Raw genomic sequence first — 20,617 nt, forward strand, 5'->3', positions numbered from 1 at the left:
GAGAATCAGAAGTGAACGGAAGCTGATTCAAAGTAAGGATGCGAACATATTTGACTGATTTAAATACTCTTGGTCTTTATAAAAACCTTGCTTTATCCGTTGTCCCTACAAGGCAAGGACAGAAATCCGTAAGACCACTTTCCTTTCTGGTACTCATGGCATTTGCTACCAAACAAACCTCTTTCTAGTTGGCCTCCAAATCTTTCTAATACAACATACCAGTTTCTAATCCAGTTGATCAGAGTTTCTATCCCCAACATAAATACTCCAAATGGTCTTAAACATGGCAACATTAGGGCATCCTGAACGCTACATGCTTGCTCATCAATCAGGTTAGAAGATGTACAGAATGCCTTTGTACCCTGGGGAAGATGGATAGTGAAATGATTCTCATGGTTTTGTTATACTAAGCCATTTGGCAAAGTGCTGAGCATTCTTTCGGTTAGCATCTGGAGAGAGGAATAAGAAGAGCATTTGACTTTTCTGACAAAGCTGGCCCAGGCGATAGGGTAACTGGAGGTTTACATTTGCTCCTCAGTAAGTAGGAGACTTCCATTGCCTGGATTAGGACAAAAGTGGGTGTTGACACAGGAAACATATTTTCTGAGACTCCTCCTGACTCAGATGTGATTGAATGTCTTGAGAATATAGAGCTCTCTCACTGTTATTCTTCCTTATTGATCTGTCTTAAGATAGTAGAAGTCTGTGAATTGACCTGATCAATGTAAACCCGCAAAATTCTGTGGAAAACAAAACAACTACTGACCCCAAAAAGACACTTGAGAAGGGGCTCTAATCAAAGGCCCCAGGACCTGGAGTTAGTCCTTTCAAATTCATGGGCCTAGATGCCTTAAATTGCAAAGATTATTTTGTGCTTTTGAAGAACATTAATCCCAGAGGAAGAATAAAACAGAATGAGCAAAATTGCTTTGAACAGGAATGCCTGCTAAGAGAGGAGAAAAATTCTGTAAGAAATGTCTCCTCTGAAATTAGCCCCACATTTTCCTGAATGATTCTGATCTGTCCTGCATAACATTTTCAAAAGTCATTATGCCTTGCAAGTGCTAGCTATTTGTCTCCAATGTTCTCTATGTCATTATGACCTCTTCTTGCCTATTCATAATATTTGGTGGCCGCCTCACATAACTGAGATCAGAAAAACATTTTTATTTGTTTAAATATATTTTCATTGATTTCAGAGAGAAAGGGGGAGGGAGAGAGAGATAGAAACATCAATGATGAGAGAGAATCATTGATTGGCTGCCTCCTACATGTCCCCTACTAAGGATCGAGCCCACAACCCAGACATGTGCCCTTGACCAGAATCAAGTCCGGGACCCTTCAGCCTGCAGTCCGACGCTCTATCTATCCACTGAGCCAAACCAGCTAGGGCAATAAAAATACTTTTTAATATTTTTTAAAAATTGTGTCATTTAACTCCTCCCTGCCCTTCAAGGTTTAGCTGAAACACTACTTCTTCCTGCCCCGGCCTCTCCCTGTCTATTTGGCATGATAATCAATTTTCTCTTTTGTAAATGTCCACAGACTATTTTAAGTGGTTTTGAGAACAGGCTTTGTCATCAGAACCCTGAATCCAAATTTCAACGTTTTCATGTCCTCAGGAACTTGGCAGCTATTTAGTTTCTTCTCTAAGTTAAGAAAAACAACACCTAAATCACAGGAATGCTTTAAGGATTCCATGAAGGTATATTTAACAAAGTAAATATTACATTATAGTAACTATAATTATTGCCTTTTTATTCATTATTGTTTTATTAAAATTATAAAAATTAAATAAATATTATTTTATTAAATTTGATTTTATTAATGCTATTGATTAAATCATTAAACATGACATCTCTTATGAGTCTTACTTTTTTGATTAATAGCCTAGACATTTGGTTTAAGGGTTTTAAAAAGCAGTGTTCTTGTCTGTATTACCTTAATATTTTTTCCATGATGCCTAACAAAGTGCTTTGAAAATTATAGGCATTTATGTGTTCTTGAGTGAATGAATTAATAAGTGACTGAATAAATAAAACAGTGTTTATTTGAAAGCATATCTAAAGAGAATAAATGGAAAGGCAAACTATACTTAATTTCATTAATACTATTTGGTTAGGTCCAAGTAAGAACATGAAATATTCATTGATGCCTGTTTCCAAAATATGTACGAACATTGTGGTGGTAGGCATAGGAAACAGTACTAAAAATAGAGTGATAAATAAAAAGGAAGGAGAAAAGGAAGAAAGGAACCGAGGGAGGATGGAAGGGGATTTGGGAAAAACAATAATTTGGGGAAATGATCATATATCCAAATCAGATGACTCACTGGACCTAGACAGAACTGTAACTGAAATGACCTCCTATAAACAGCATGGCAAATGCCCCAAAATATATCTTCTATGGACATTCCCAAACAAAAGCTCTCATCGTAATCCACAGAAGTATTTCCATTTTTTAAATTGGGAAGTAGTCAATCGAGAGCATAACAAAGTATTATATAGGGTAGAGACTACCTCAGTGCCTACTACACTCTTAAAACATGATAGCTGACTGGGAATCTGGGATGGATGTATTACTAACATTATTTTTGGTCAAAAATGAACACATTCTAATTCATATTCATCCCTTTTTAGCTTTGTTCTCAGCTATCTACTCTGTCATCTCTCTTACTACCCCTCACTTCTCTTGGTTCATTCATTCTCTCTCACAAACATATATCAAATATTTATTGGTTGCCCGCTTTCTTGAATGCACTGATAAATGCCAAGAATAGTAAATATGATCCTAACACCTTTAAATAAAGATAAAGCAAAAGCAACAGCAGGGTATAAGCAAAACAATTTTCCCCACTTCTATTCTCTTCAGCTTCCCCTTTGGGATAATAGTTTTCTCCTATTGAATAAAATGGAATCCTTTCCTGAACAACCAAGTAAAACAAATGCAATTTGCTAATAGTAGCACATGTTAACAAAAGAAAAATAGTTTGAAATCCACTTCTTTAGCAAAGAGCCATATGTGATGTTTGACTAGCAGTATCAGATGTGATGACTGACTTCTATTTTTCCAGAATGTGACATGCTGTAGTATTCACATGGACCAGAATCAAGGCCACTCAATTTTATGAGCGGCTCTTTTGTCCATTTGCTACATTTTCAACAACTATTCCAGGCTAAGTTTAAATGACATACTGGCACCGAGGAAATCTTGATAATAATTTTTATGGCAGTCTTGCCTGTAGTTGGAAAATTCAATTAGTCTACCCAAAACTTCATCCGGCTCTTTTTTTTTTTTTTTTCAATGTATCCTAGCCAAATCATGAAATAGCTCTACAAAGAAACAGCCTTTCTTCTCTACCCTTATACACAAGCTCATAATTTTAGATTCCCTCTTCCCCCCAAGTCTGCTGTATACACAACCTTTCTTACGTGGCTACTGCCACAAAACCAGGTAGACATTTGGAATTTTTTTGGTAGTTTTGTTTTTAATTTTGTGTTGCAGTTTGAATTGCTCTTGGCTACATTTCCATCTGGGTAGTTTGGGTTGGGTCTCAACTGATGGATAAATTCCAGTTACAGAAAAGAGCATAGTAGAACTGTTTGCAAAGAACTCATACTCTCCCATCACATTTCAGAGTGTAATACTGATTCAGAATATCTGAAGTCCTTCTCTAAAAACAAAAGAATGTGCTTAGGTAATTCTTCTTAGGAAGAAACATTATTTTTATGTTAAATAAGTCATACACTCAGAAACCCTATGTGAATATATTGTAGGAGTAAAAACCTACATTTTTGGCACTGGGGATTGGGATGCACATTTGATTGACATGGAACAAATTATGTTATTCATTGTGTTTCTGAAAAAGGTAAAAGCTGTGCAATTGCTAAATTAAAAGTGATTATTTCAGTAATGAGATGTTTCAAATAAGCAGGCTTTAATCTACTAAAGGAAATGGCAGGGTGTACCTCAAGGGGCAAGCTTAGGAAAGCTGGCTGTCCTTCAAAGAAATCTGTAATACCAAGAGCACAAATGTACATCACTGATAAAGTGCGTAGAAAGGAAACCAAGGAGAACAAAACAACCACTCTGCATGTACTTGGGACACACACACACACATATACACACACCCACACACATCCATGTTTTCTGGAAGACTCTAGACTAGGAATAATAAAAGAATACCAAAAATATTAAAACAACAATCATGTATATTTTTAGTGTCACAAATAAAATATCAAGATAAGGACCAAATTTAACATGATGAAAGGAAAAGAACAGAAAACAGAGACTTCAATGATTTCATTGATTGATTGATTGATTTGCCAAGTATTGAAATCATGGACAAAAAATGAGAAAAGGATTGTGAAATTAGAGTTGGGCACCTAGAGTATGTTGAACCAATGGGGTGGCCGATTAAAAAAAGCATACGCCAGTATAAACCTTCACTATGCCAAACTTTTGACATAATTGAGTACAGCCTCAAAAGTAAGAATTAACCACATTAAGTTGATTGTTGGACTCATTTTGGAAAGAAAGGATGTAAAGTAAGGGATGCAGGTTACAAAAAGTGAGCTTCAAACAAAGGTAAGCTCAGAAGATATATAATTACATAGAACTCAACAAAATGAAGAGCTGAAGCCTGGACTATTGGAGGGTTTGTTTGTTTGTTTCATTTTTTTTAAGTTTTATTTTATTGTTTAATGTATTACATATAGTATTAGACATGTCTCCTTTCCCCCCCCCCATTGACCCTCCCCCCGGGCCAACCTCCCACCACCCGCACATGCCCTCAGCCCCCTGTTGTCTGTGTCCATTGGTTATGCTTATACGCATGCATACAAGTCCTTTGGTTGATCTCTTACTCCACCCCAACCCCTCCCCTGCCTTGTAGAAGGCAGAAATATTGGCTAAGTATGTTCAAGTCTAATAACTTATGAAACATGCACACAGCATATAAAATATCCAAAGCAGAGAATAATATATCCAAAGCAGGGTATGCAAACAGGAGAAGGGGGAAAATGGGGGAAGCTAACGGTACTGTATTGACAATGTTTGCCAAAAGAGAAGAGACCCAGCGTGGCTTAATTGCCTTCAACTATTTGAAAAATAATGAAGAAAGAATGGTGAACAGATGTTCTCCATTTCCAATGAAGACAAAAAAAGCAGACAGAGCACTGAAAGTGCAGAAGAGGGATAAAAAAAACGTTATTGTAGTTGCACACGTCTGGAGAAAATACACTTTCGGGACTGTCAAGGGTTCATCCTTTTTAGAAGAATAAGCCTCTATATATCTTATGCAATTCTGGAGGATTCATACAGGATGATGTGCAAAATCAGAACCGGATGGGACTTAAGCAATCAAAGAATCTACTTCCTGAGCAGAAGTAGCAAACTTTTATTTTTATAAAGTGCCAAATAAAAATATTTAGGCTACATGGATCGTAGGGTCCATACTACAATTCCATCGCTATGGTGTGAAAGCAACCACAGACAATATGTAAACAAATGGGCATGACTGCATTCCAATAACATTTTATTCACCAAAACGGTCATCATGCCAGATTCGGCTCTCTAACACCAGCTCAGTTTTCGAACCCTCATCTAAATTGTTGGTTTTCAAACTTTGGTGACCTTCAGCAATACCTGGAGGACTTGTTAAAAGACAAACTGCTGAGGACTGTTCTAACCTAGAGTTTCTGATTGAGTTTGAGTAAGGCCTGCTAATTTGCACTCCTTACTCACTGCCAGGTAATGCTAATGCTGTTGGTCCACAGACTATACATTGAGAAGCCTGGGGCCAGAGAATGGAAATGATAAGCCCACGGTCCAGGTGAGGGTGTGTGCCTGTGTGTGTTGAGCAGAATTCTAAGAGAGCCCCTACGAGTTCCTGTCTCTAGGTGTGCCCACTGCATAATCCCAGGACCTTGGATTTTGATAGGTATTACTCCTGTGATTAGTTTATGGTACATGACATGACCTCACAATTAGGAGATTATCAGAATAGGTCTGAGTTAGTCACATGTACCTTTAAAAGCAAACATTGTCCTGCTGGTCACAAAGGCACCCAAGGATTCACTGTACTGTTGCTGGGTTGAAAATGGAGGCCATGTGTTAAGGAGATTAAGAGTAACCCCAGGAAGACAGAAGCAATGAAAGAGAGACCTCAGTCCTCCACCCACAGGGACTACTGAACTCTGCCAACAAGAATAAGTTCAGAAACAGATTCCCCCCCGAGTCTCCAGATCAGAACTGAATCCAACCAATATCTTGATTTCAGCCTTATGATGCCCTGAGCAGAAAACACAGACATATCAGGGCTGGACTTTAGGCCAACAGAACTCTGAACTAGTAAATGAGTGTTGTTTTAAGCCACCAAGTTTCTGGTAAACATATCACGCAGTAATAGAAATCTAACATTGTGCGTGGTGTGTGTTCCACCTTAGACCTAAGCCTCCCTAGTGGAAATGGTTATATATCCACCGCCAACTGCTATTACTAACTCCAACAACTTCCAGGCATGCTTTGCTCTACCCATTGCCCTCTTTGCATGAATAATCCCCAAAGTATTGTGTTTAGAAAACATCTCCCTTTGAATTAAAACATCCTCCAACCACTCTGCTGGTCAGGGGCTCAAATAATTGAGGTAATAAATAGCTTATATGTTTGGCAAACTTAATGATACTAAACCTAAAATATACTTACCTGTTCTTTCTTTCCAAGTAGCTTTACAACTCTAGTATCTAATTCAAACCAACTCCGACTCTTTCAGTGACAGAACCCCTTTAAGGATGTTTAATAAGCCCCCAAATCAGAGAAAGTTCAAAAATACCCTCAGCAGGTAAGTATTATAAAATCACATTAATTTAAAAGCATTACGTTTTCTGACATTTAAAAAGTCTCTGACATGGCATATCCATAGTTTGATTTTTCTAATGTTCTTATAAAGGTCATGTTTATGGTATAATAAGCACACATTTGCAAGGGTTATTAATCAGAGCAAAGCTAGGTTGCCAACAGATTTCCAAAGAATTTCCCATTTTTATTCTGAATATATTAGCTACTTAAGAATGTCACATTTTTTCAAGAGCCTACTTGGGAAAAAAATTAACAATTAATTTTGTTCAAAGGGACATCTTCCTTTTAAATGAAGTGGGAGTGCAGCTTAAGAAAATAAATGACATAGAAGTATTCTGCTAGTTCAGCAAACTTGCATGGCAATTTACAAAATTCTAATTTTTAGGCTAATGCTTTAGAACAGGTACATTGCCAGTTAGCAAGGAAACCGATGGGGTCTGTAAGCTTCATAAGGAATCCATTGGGCATTATATCAGCAATACACTTTTCTAATTTGCATGCTGCAAGAAATGCTACAAAATCCCGGTCCATAAAGGTGTTAAACTTTATTTTTTAAAACGATATCTCCCTACTTTGTCTTAGCAAGAGATATTAGATATTAAATAGATTATTTCTTGTTGATGTAAAAAAAAAAATGCTTTTTTTTAATGTTCAAGAAATGCCAAGGAGTGCCCCTAAAGAATTTTTTGGCTACCATCTCTTTGAAAATATTATGTGCCGTGATGACAGGAATTCAACCTACCCTTGAAATATAAGCACACTTTCAAAATACTGAAGCTTCTCAGAAAGAAACAAACAATATGGCAAAGCCTCACAGTTCCTGAAAGACAGCAGAAGTGGCAGACAGTTAAGCATCTGATTTTCAAATTTCTGTATCTTGCTTCCTTTTTTCCACATGGGTTTCTCTAACCTTGTGCGTGATGAACTTGACAAACCAAGCAGACAAACTGGCACACACAATTTTGCTCCAACGAGAGGAGGTATCGGCTTCAAAGAGCTGCTTCACCTGAGGGGTGTTTGTACCAAAGGCTGCAGCCAGATTTCAGGGGCTCTAAATAGCACGGTGCATAAGAAGACAAAGTACAAATCCATTAGAGAATGATGGAATTAGTACAATTGGCATCGCTGAATTACTGATGACATGAGATTTCTGGAAAACCATTCTTTTATGGAACAACACATCTGCTTCTCTTAATTTAGAAAATGAAGTGCTGGAGATACAAATGATCAGCTACCCTGAGGTTTTGGCGAAGGGACCAGTAAAGCAATAAGCCAAGAGTTGACATCAAGACAGGTGAATTCCCTGGGCAATAATTCCTCAACTGAGACAATCAGAGTAGGAACAATGGGTCAACCAATAAGGCACAAAGAGAACAATGATGAGAACAGGCAGGCAGGCATCCTGGGCTGTCACAGATGTCCATCTTGTGTTCCCACATAGATAAGGGACAAAGGCAGATTGAAACATTATAGCCTTTCATGTGACCCACATAAGAACAATTCAAGATAAATAATATAGAAAAAGAGATAGAGCAACACAATGAAAATTAAGAGAGTAAATTTTTAAAAATGGCAAGCCATCTGCTAGTTGTAAATGTTATAATAGTGAGGAGACGTGTGTATCGATTGGTTGTAGTTTATTTCTCATTCTCTTCATTAAAATAACACCAAATAATTATTGTGTTTGGATTTTAACGTTGCTGTAATTATTTTTGGTAAAGAAAGTGGTAAAGTTAATTGAATACTATGTTGTATTTAACTCAATATACATAAAAGAGAATTTCTACATATAAGCAAGCTAAAAAAATAATCCACTTTACACCCCTTTTTCTGTATTAAGTCTTCAGAAACCAGAGTGTACTTGACACTTACAGCACACCTCAGCTGACCCTACCCATTTTTAAGTCTGCAATAGCCACGTGTGGCTGGTGGCTATTGTAGTTGACAGTGTGGGCACAGAAGGAAATAATTCAGGCTTTGGAGTCAGACTTTGATTGTAAATCCTGTCTCCACCATTAACTAGCCGGGTACTAGGCCACATGGTTAATATTTCTTAACCTAATTTCTCTTATCTGTAAATTAAAAAAAAAAGTATCTACCCTTAGTGTTATTCTGTTGATTAAATGAGATAAGTCATATAAAATAACATAAATACTGACTTGATATTTAATAAACATTCTATTCTTTTTCAGTAATATTTTAATAGGACATTTCTTATAGTTTCAAGATGTGAAAGCTACAAAACACCTTTTATTGATAACTATGAGATTCTGCCTTTAACAGTTTGGCCATCCCTTGTAGCAAATTAAATGTGGCCACTAACACTTTGCCGATCCTCTATCATGAAGAGAAGCCTATTTTCTTGTCCCATGAGTTATCACTGGACTCATCACCTGCTTTCCCAACAGAATATGGCAGAAGTGATGCTGTGTGCAATCTAGAGCCTGGGCCCCAATAGGCCTTGAACTCCTGCCCTGGATCTCTGGTAACGCTGCCTGGAGCGCATTAGGTAAGGAAGCAGGTCGAGCTAGACCATGAGAGGCCAGAACCAGGAGAACAAGGGTCCACAGTCAACAGCCAGTACAAACTTCCAGAAAGGTGAGTTAAAGTCACCTTGGATCTTACGCCCAGAAGACCTTCCAAATAAATGCAGCTATCTGAATAAGCTAGGCAAAACAAACAAAGGAAGTGCCCAAACCCAGAACATCATGAGACATAATATACTATTATTCTTGTAAGCTGGTATTATGCAGCAATAGCTAACGAAACTATTACCCATGACCCGTGATATGCTTTTATTTTTTTTTAAATAAAGCAAAAGGCATGTCCAAATTCACAGAGAATAAACACAAAAAAAGAAAATCAGTGGTTTATCAATGATGATCATATACAATTTTGACCTGCTCCATTTGAGAAATAGCTAACTGGATTAATGATGCTTTATGATTATGTTATAAAATAGAAATAGGAAAATAATAGAAAAAAATTCACTATAATCTCACTACTAGAAGTCACCTCTCTTATTTCTGGCATCTCTACTACTTTGCTCCTTTATAAAATAGTTGAGGGGGCAAACATATTAGTTTACAATAAGAGAATCACTTGATGCTGCCTTTGTCCAATTGAGCATAATTGTATATCTTAGTAAATATACTTCTAAAACATCATTTTAAACTATGAAAAGTACTTTATTTTAGAGATATAGCATAACTGATGTAACCAGTGCCCTATCGTTGGTCATTTAAGATATGTCTGATTTTTGCCATTATAAGGAAAACTGATATATAATAATTTTACAATCCTAAATAAGTTATTTAAAAAAAAAAAACAAAATAAGGCAATCTATAAATTGGGGTTAGGGGGGAGACAGTAAAACATACCATGAAACACATAGTGACATTATCCATTAACCATCCTTTTATAACAAAAGTTGCAAGATAAGTCTTTATCACAGCTAGACATTCACTGCATTTTTTCTGTCTCGGCTACTTTAAGTATTTTTACTAATGTTTCTACTCCCATAATATGTGTGTGTATATTTATAAACTGTTTTTAAAATTCATAAATTCTGTCCTATTATAATCTAATGAAATTATGCTATTCAATTAATGTTCTAATATTCAATTAATAACTCCAGAAATACAACATAAAAACTAAGTATCAAGCTAAATAATGTTAAAAACGACAAAGAGAGATTTCTCAGTTCCCACACAACAGCTTTGTACTGTACCATATGCTTAGAAAATCATTAAGAGCCCACCAGGGTATCTGAAAACAGTTTGTGAATACTATGATATTATTATAAAGCACTTGTGTTGTCAACAACATGCTTCAATATGTATAGAGAAATAGTCCTTAGCCAAGAAGTTAAAGTCTAGTTAAATAAATAAGCTAAGAAAAATGAAATGGAACTTAGAGCTACAAATCTTATATACTCCTGTGGCTGAGGCTGGGCAATTTCAACATCCAGAGAATTTTCTGATGTCCAAGTATTTAAAATCATCTGGCCTGCTCTACCTTCTTGAAGCACAGTTGCTATCACATTTAAAGATTGAACAACAAAAATCTCAGATTAACAATGCCAAGCTGACTGTGTTCCAATAGGATACTATAAAAGTAGAGGGGAGAGAGAGTGTTAGCTTTTTTATCTAGTACTGTCCAGAGGAGAACACCGCCAAATTTATGAGCAACTAGAATTCAATCACTGGAGAGGTGAGCTCTGTTGTGGGGTAACATAAGCCCTATTAAACTTACAATGTCTAGATGAACTGTCACTCAAAATGATCAACCTCCTTTTTTCCCATGCTCGCCAAGCAACCTGCATACTGACAGGGTGTTTTTAGCACCCTGGAACGGGTAGACTTGAAAAGCAGCTCTACATTCAATGCAGAGTCACCTATATATTAGTAATTAGACAAACTTAGGTTGAGATTTCATGTGCATTTAGTTCATAGGTGGCAATCTTCAAGAACTTGCTGACTTCTCGTTAGTGTTAGATTATAGGGGAGGCCATCAAGTTGCTGCCGGAGGCATCAATCTATAAGGAGCTCTAAAGCAGTGATTCTCAAACTTTTTAGACCATCACCTGGAGAACTTTAAAACAACAATAACAACAACAACAAAACAACAACGAAAACAGATTTCCTAGCCCACCAACTGAGAATTTACATTTCTCAAAACTTCCCAGGTGATGCTGAAGCTACTGACTTGGTGGCCTTGAGAGTCACTGCCCTAAAATACCCGTGGATTACATTGGGAATGTTACGGCACTTTATATTGGTTTCTAAATATGACTTTTTACAGATCCAGTGAAATATAAGTGCTTCTGCTCTTGCCAAAGTAGATAGTGCCCTTGAGTAGTGTCAAACCTGGTTCCTTAGGTAACGGAGCCAAAGACAAGACTTAAGTGTTCATGCTTTTTTTGGGAAGTGCAGGGACAGACAGGACAGTAGGAGTAAGGAAAAGAGATGAGAGGCAGGGAAGAATAGCAAACAACACAAGGTAATGTATCACCATGTTGGCCACTGCTTGCCCACAATCTGTGAGGAGACACAGCCAATTCTGCTGAGCCACATGTGATGCCTCCAGACAGACTATTCTGAGAAGCTGTACCTTGGAGTCATCTATGAGAGAGAGGGAAAGGAGAGGGAATTTAGCTGCCTTCCTTCTCATTTTCACTCACTTATCTCCAATGAATGGGGTAGCAGAAGCCCCATCCTACTTTAATATGACGGATCCTGTTACTAAGTCTGAGATCGATGAGCTCACAGTTGCCTGACAATGCTTGCTAGACTTCAGCTGAAACTCTAAGGCTGAATAGTGCGTGACATGATGCTGCTTACTGGGAACAAGGAAATCACTTTCATTATTTTGAAAATCTAAATGTAGAATTCTTTAATGTGTCTTCTAAAATGTTGGCTGGGTCAAAAAAAAAGAAAAAAAAGAAGATGAAAAATAAATGGAGTGTTTTTTTTTAAGTGGAAAATATTTGCCAGTAAGGAAGATTGAAGACTTTTAAATACATTTAAATGAGACTTGACAACTATCGTAAGAAGTGTGATCCAATAAACATTTCTGAATGATTGATATACTAAAAATTAAAAATATCAAATATAGGAAGTACGTGTAAACAATCCTTTATTCTAGACATAAAATTTGTATACACTTTTTATTCATATGTAATATTTAGTTTTGGTAGAATGATCTATTTTTTCTTCTCTTTACTAAATAAAGATCATTTTAATGTAGAATAAAAATATACATCAATATAACAAAAATGATTTGAAGGGGTTATTCATTAAATCATTAAAGAAAAACAAAGAATCATTTAACGGTAAATCATTAAACCACCTGAGATATATAGTATAACTCAATATAGCCTGCCTAGGGAATCTGAATCTGCAGACTCAGTGCCCGCCACACCGAAGTTTGAACACCAAGTAAAGCCTTGATTATGGTGAACGGATCAACGTAGCAGAAATTTGATGCTTATGCCTCAACCTCCTTATCCTCATCTTCCAACCTCCAGGTCATTTCCTCAAAATTATGGACACTGTAAAACTTTGAGAAATCTTCCAGCAGAGTCATTTAAGGCCTGCCTTCTGATATCATAAAGGCTCATAGGGAAAGCCTTGCACCTTGGAAACAGATTCAGGAGCATCCTAAACAAAGTGGAAGGAGATTAGGAGGCATCACTTCTCCACTGGCCCGAATCTGCTTTCTCTCAGCCCTTCCAAAACACTAATTGGTTCTACAGCCACATCCGGGCATTCCGGGAGGAATCTTGGGTCTTGGAAGATCCCATACTTGGCAGTATGGGAAGACAGTATGGAGCAAAAAAGAAATCTGAACTATGGTGAACTAATTCTCTGGACAGGAACCTGAATACTCATTTGTGTATATCAAAAGATGGAATCCTGGGTGTTTGAACACATGACAATGAATGAGATAACTAAGACAACTTCTTGTGATGGATTTCAATTAAACAATCTTGTAATTTCAATTGATATCCAACTCATTAATTGTGCAAGGTCAAGCCAGTATTTAAATTCACTGAGTCTAATCAAAAAAAGAGAGAGAGAGAGAGAGAGAGAAAATTTTAAAAGGAAAAGAAAGGGGATAGAAGGAAAGGGAAAGAAAATGAGAGAGCAAGAAGAGGAAAAAAGGAGGAAGGGAAAAGAAAGGATAAACTTGGCTTTTGAAGTGAGGCCAACCTGGGCTTGGATCCTAGCTCTACCACAAGATTGCTTTTGTGATTTAATACATCACTTAACTTCTCTGTAATAGGAGAGCATATCTCAGAGATTAGATATGGGGTATGCACAGTTGTTGAAACATAAGAGTTATGCATAAATGGACGTCATCATCATCATCATCATCAACATCATCACAATTATTAGCATCACACCACCTTCCATACAAAAGTACAATGCGAAAAGCCAAGAGTCAGGCATTCAAAAGGACATCAAAAGAAGAGCAGTATAATGGAGTTATTTTTCTCGTCTAAAGTAGCTTTCAGAAATTACCTTTCTTTTCTCTTTTAAATTAATCTTGGAATGCCTCTGGAGACAGGTAATTTTCAAGAGCTGAACAAAAGTGAAGCCAATCTATAGTGGAAGGTAATACCGAGGGGAGACGGTCTGGTTTGCAGAATGTGTATCATCAGCAAGATACCGCCCCATGCAGCACTTTTTAGTTCAAAGGTTGCAGTCACATGTGGTTTTAAGATCACTGCAGGACACAGTATGTATTACAGTTTAAGTAGAACTGACCAATAGCCGAGCCAGCTAACACCAGGCCTCTTCTCAAATAATACTGGATGCTTCAATGAGAAGTACAAAATGCATCAATATTCCTCACCATGCTCTACAACACCATCAAATAATACTGTCTTGACCTCAGCAAGTCATAGAGCCATGCCCAGGAGCAGGAGATCTTACAACCCTCCTAATAATTCTATCCTTTTAGTCAAACTGCACATGCTATTAAGAATATTTATACACATAGAGTCCATGGAGATATTTTATTCCTTTAAAATGCCTCCCCCTCCCCTTTTTCATTCTAATTGCTATTTTCTTGTTAGGGGGAAAAGAGGTAGGGGAGGGTGGGGGTAAGAGGGAGAGATTAACCAAAGGACTTGTACGCATATAAGCCTAACCATTGGACACAGATACCAGGGGGTGAGGGCATGAGTGGGGAGATGGTGGGGGTAATGGGGGGATAAGGACACATATATAATACCTTAATCAATAAAGAGAGAGAGAGAGAGAGAGAGAGAGAGAGAGAGAGAGAGAGAGATATGTAGTTTAAATAAGAACAGCATTTTAGTCTCCTGAAGTCCAGTTACAGAGATAGCTTTTGTTATTGTGTTTCCTCAATGCCAGACCCTGTGCTAAACAACTTTATATAGCACTTTTCAATATAATCGTGCTGGTGGTATTACAGCTCCATTCTACAAATTAGAGAAGTGAGGCTCTCAGTGGGTAAATCATTTTGCCCAATTTCCTACAGTCACTGATTATCAGAGTTGGATGGAACCCATTTCTATCAGCTCCAAGGCCCTCAGAGTGTATTTCCTTTAAAGTGTTTTCACAGAGTAGGCAAAGGCCTAGTGAATTGGGATACTTAAAATGTAAGGGGGTGATGTTGGGGGTGGGAAGGTTGAACATGATCTTCAGAATTGGATCATTTGAGTCAGAGCTCTGACACTCTGCAGGTGTGTGACCTTGAGGAATCTACTTCATCTTCCCATGCTCAGTTGCTTTCTCTGGAATGGAGGCTGCCGAAACCTGCCTGAGGTCACCTCTGGCCCCTTACAAACCTGGCATGAAGAAAACACGCAACAAACATTGGTTGTTACTTTACGATAATAGTCATTGTGTTGTGACAGCATATGACCATTATACACAGTCAAGAAGAAGCCGGCCCATGAGTAAAACTAAGATAGTACATTCAGCTACCATCCAGAGAATTTACACATTTCTCTTAAACCACTTGATCAATGAATAATAGGCTTTCTGATCTAATCAGCATAGCTGTGTGTCCACATAACCTACCACATCCATCAAATAGCAGCCCTTTAAGCAACTGATCATTGTCTATCAAGCCCGTATAATGCATTTCCAGTGAATTATCCAACAAAAGAACTTAGCTTCTACCAAACAATGCTTTATTGTTGGGGGAAATCTGCTTATGAGCCAACCTCCCCATAAATCAGTAAAGCCTACAATTACTGGGACCTGAAGGAAGCAGGGCATTACCACAGAGCCAGTCCTCTCTGGCCGGCTATAAATGACCTGAGGTTATCACTTTGTCAGTTTGTGTCTCGTTAATATTTCTTTGTTTTAATATTACTTAAAACAGGAAAATTATGAGGAACCCATTAGAAAGTGAGTTTATCATTCTCATCAATGTGTTTGTGTATTTTCTTAGTTCAACAGAACACCTTAGGTTGATTAAGTACATGCTTGCTCGCAGAGAGCAGGTTCCCTGGGTGGAAAAACATTAACTAGTTGTGTGGCCTGAGGAGAGGTAGTTGTCTTCCTCTGTCACTGCCTCCTCCTCTTGCAATAGGAGGTGCTGGGATCAGAGCTGAAGTTTTTCATAATATCCAACAAAAGACTGAATGCTAACTTTCAGCGAGATGATGCAGATATAATACCAAATAATCTTATAATCACCATAAATCAATATATACTAACCAAAGTAATAAGCTGAGCTCTGATAGTAATAATTTTTCTGATCTGTTCTGAGCAACTCATTGGCCTTGCTGAGCCTCATCCTATATAATAAAAGGCTAATATGCAAATTGTCCCCAACATCCACTTGCTCCCATGCCTCTCCTGTGGTTCAGACCCTTTGCATCAGGTGAGGACCTTGCTGTTCTATTCACATGTTTGGGTTTGACTCTCCCGACTGTCCTCTGCTTCCTGCCCCAGAAGCACTCAAGGGCTCGCTCGATTCCTGCCACTGCCACATCAAGCCCTGGTTGCCAAAGCCTCAGCCTGGGACATGTGCCCAGATGAGCTCAGTCAGCAGGGAGAAAGCATAACCTGACTAATGATGGTGGAGGTGGGGGTGGGAAGTGGAAATTTACCATCTCGGTACACTGCGGAACATCTGATGCACTGCTTTGCCTCTCCGAGGGTCTAACTCACGTCCCTATAATGACTTGTCCTTAAAAATAATTACTCATTGGTCACAGGGCTAACAATGACTAAAAAATAATCTTACTTTCCCCCAGGACCAAAACAGAATAGACTTCAAGCAGGCCCCAAAGCATTGCATGACTACACATTGACTTATTGCAAAACTCTTCTTGAGAATTTTATCAGTGCGAAAAAATATTTTTCTGTTTGATTAAAATATTTTTCATATAATATACAATTCATCCTTTTCATAATAACGATGTATGGGGCCAGGTGGGTACTTGAAACATTATCAGGGGGACCACTTTGTAAAGTACATGATTTTCTACCCACTGTACTGTATCTCTGAAATGAATACAGAATAATATTGAATGTAAATTATAATTGAAAAAAAACACAGAATAGACTTTTGATAGCTCATCTCTAACTTCTTACACTGGAGTCGATGAAAAACACATCCATCTCTATAAAAAGGTGGAAATGGCAATGAGGCTAGGGATTAATTGTGCATTAGTCACAGCATATTTACCAGTAGGATCTGATAAAATGGAGATTTGTTTACTTTTATGAAGCAATAGCTGACCTTTTGAGTCAAATTCATGTCTACATTAGCTTTATAATCTTATGATCAGAAGTGACCATGAACTAGGAAGGTTTATTCTAGTTTGTCATCTTTTTAGGTGTTATTATAATTAAGACCAACACCCAGAAAACTATTGCTCTGTATGTACCATGAAGACAACAGTCAGGAAACAGTGTGCCACATCCCCTGATAATCCATTTCTGCGAACAGCCTATTCAGATAGATAGACAGCTGATTATATAGAAATGATAGATAGATAGATAGATAGATAGATAGATAGATAGATTTTTATCCCCGAGATAAAATCAGTTTTATAGAGTTGACAGTTTATTTTTTCTTCCTCCTTCAAGTGGCTGCCTTAGCTCACATTCCCCTGTACATGTAGACATATCCACAGATAATTTGCAAATTTTGATGAAGTTTAAGTTCAAAGGCTTTCAGTAGCTTACCTTTAATAAAACCCAGATGTAATTCAAACTTGAGTGGGTGTTACTCTGCCAAGAGTTATCTGTTATTATTTAAAGAAAAACTGAGTGAGCTGGTGATCTGAATCGCATTGCCGAGGGAGAGAGATGCTTAGTTTAAATAAACTACTATTCTTTTTAAATACCTCCTATTTAGATCGGCTTCATTATGTGACTTACAAATCACATCATCTTTATTAAAGACACTTAAGATATGCAACCTGAAATGAAATTCTGAATGCTTGATTTACTATAAATTGTGCACAGGTGTAGGACTGTTTACAGTCCTTTGGTACAGTAGAAATCCAAGCTTTCATTTATATTTCACGGTGCAGTAACTACCGTTTAACTTGGAAATGTTAGCATCATTACAAGGGGACTTAAAATATGAAGCCGTTGTCCGTGCAGATCAACATTAAGACTCACCCATCATCATAGTCTCTCCTTCAGACACTGTAAGGGCTTCTTTGATAGAACCTTGAAAAGGAAAGACCCCTATATATAGAAAACATTTAAACTCCTAAATGCTCCAGGGAGAAAAAAGGCTGTAGATGAGACAAGTGCATGCTAATAGGGGCAAAATCTGGCACAGGCTCCCCTGGGACAGCATACTCGATCTGAGTACACCTATACATTTCTTCTGAAGGTGAGGTCGTTTGAGAATGTACTGGTCTCTTTAACTGTCTTGGTTAATGTTCCCAATGAGTAATATCTAGCCCCTAATCAGCCCTTAGAGATTGGAAAAAATACAAATTGTAAAAGATGACACATCAGCTCTTTTAAAATGTGAACAGATGAGGAGTGAGTGAGCAGGATTATCTGTGTGTGTCTGCGCTTCGTGACCTCAAGTCATCTATTTCCTGGTGAAGCGGAGGAGCTCTGGGCTGGGAGGAGACAGCTCGGCCTTAGTGCTGGCTCTGGAACTAAAGGCATCAGGGACCTTGGAAAGTAGCAATAGCCCTTTGTGACTCCATTTCTGCATCTGTGAAAGGAGCAGCTGGAAATTATATCTGGGCTTCCTCTTGGCTCCTCAACTCTGTGACAAGTTCTAGTCCTAGGTCATAGCTGGTGATTGTGAATACAAATAAAATTAAAAAGTCACCTGGCATTAGCAGCAATAACTAAGGAACACGTACTATGTCCTAGGTACTGAGCTAAGACATTTGCAAGTTCATGTCCTGCTTGCAACCACCTCAGGAGGACGCTGCTATGTCCTCTGGGATACGGTAAAGTGACTTTCCCAAGAAGGCACCGCTCATAAGTGAAAAAATAGGATTTAAACTCAGGTTACTCTGGATCAACACCACAATTCTTAACCACTATCTCCTCTTCACGGAATTTGGGATTCCTGAAAGTTCCGGCCTATTGCATAGCTGTCTCCCTTCCACGCACATTTAAGCTACCTTCATATTTTACCAATTTTCTTTAAAAAATTGTTTGTTCCAAGCCCAAGAATACAGAAATAAGTTCAATATTAGTGTTTTACATTACTTAGAATTAAAAAGATGCTCTTACGCCTTCCTTTGTTTTGTTTTTGCATTGTTTTTTTTCATTATTAAAATTATTTTATTAAAGTATAGTTTGAGTCCTTTCTATCCTACTATTTATATTTCATCACTATTACAAAGAGATAACATTTAATTGTCTAACAGTTTCAAGGGATTTGTGGCAATAGCTTTTGTTGGCTCTCCTTTTTACAATCAACCTGTTTAATTGAGCCAATGTTTAAAATATCCAGAGTGTGTTACACAGGCACACTCGCAGACACAGAGTTGTATATTGATCATGATGTCCTTACCAGGACTCAAATATCATAAAGTGACTTTTCCTTGAAGGCAGCGTTTGCTCCTCAAGTTTCTGTGGTAGAAGAATACGTACTTAGAGACTTGAGATCACATGGGTAGACTGGGATTCATGTTGTGATTAAAACTCATGTAGATCCAATACTCCCTTCCATATTTCTTAAAATAAAGAAAAATTGAATAGACCACAAATATAATGCATGCCAGTGACACAGTGCACATTTTACATTAGTGGTGATGGGTATCAAACTGTTGGCTCAGCTTAACCACTCCTCAGTCTTTTCTCACCACTTCTGAATGTACACAGTAGAGTTCTTTGTAATCACCAAAAACTGAAAACAAGGAAACTGTCTTTCAACAAGTGAATGGGTTGACAAACTATAGTGCACCCAAAGATAGAAAACTATGCTTAAAATAGTAAATACATAAAAGCAAATAAATCAGAACAAATTATCGATACACAAAACAATAATAAATCTCAAAGGCTTTAGGATGAGTGAAAGGAGCCTGCCCCTAAAGAATACATATTCTGTGGTTTTTATTTACATGATATTCTGGAAAAGACAAGACTACAGAGACAGAAATCTGTAAGTGCTTCCAGAATCGGGAGCTAGAAGTAGGCATTTACTCTTAGACAGCATGGAGAAATTTGGGGAGAAAAAAATGGAACAGTTCTAAGTCTTAACGGTGATGGTAGTTACGAGACTCTATGCACCAGTCACCACTTGCAGATCTATAGGCGAAAGGGATAAGTTATGCCTTGACAAAAGTAGAACATACTTTTTAAAAATCAATTGGGTCTGCCAGACCCATTGTCCTTGTGAAACAGGTGTAGGGTGACACAGGTGATAAAATGTCAGACATAGGCCTGCAAGGAGAAAAGTCTGTGTTAGAAAGGACAGTGTCCTTCTGTAAGAAAAGATGAAGGAAGTGGGGGGGCATGTTCTCTATCTCATGATCTGGCCTTGGCTCTCCCTGGCCACAGGAGAACCAACCCCACGTGGCAGTCAATGCCAGGGCAGCCTTTTGAAATTTTTCTGCTGCAGGCTTTAGCTTGGGCTCGCGGAACTGCTTTGGAGATAGATTTTAAACTGGAAAAGAGAGGAAATTGGGTAGTGGAGCGTGAAAGCATTGGGTGAGACGCAGAAGCTGCGTCAAGTCACAGGACAAGGGCTAGAATGAGGCCCCGTGACCTGCTGCTGAAGGGACATCAAGATGACCTGCCTGATTCCTGAAACCCATTCTGTCCTCACCAGGTCCGGC

The 20,617-nt window shown here is 37.9% G+C and overlaps 1 protein-coding gene across 3 annotated transcripts in view; it reads right to left on the bottom strand.

The window, feature by feature from the left end:
- The window catches only part of ZNF385D (zinc finger protein 385D), a 696,979-nt gene that overhangs the window by 226,662 nt on the left and 449,700 nt on the right, over positions 1-20,617 (bottom strand). The window lies entirely within an intron of this gene.

The sequence above is a fragment of the Myotis nattereri genome (assembly GCF_964212035.1).
Source record: "Myotis nattereri genome assembly, chromosome: 14".
Lineage (NCBI taxonomy): Eukaryota > Metazoa > Chordata > Mammalia > Chiroptera > Vespertilionidae > Myotis > Myotis nattereri.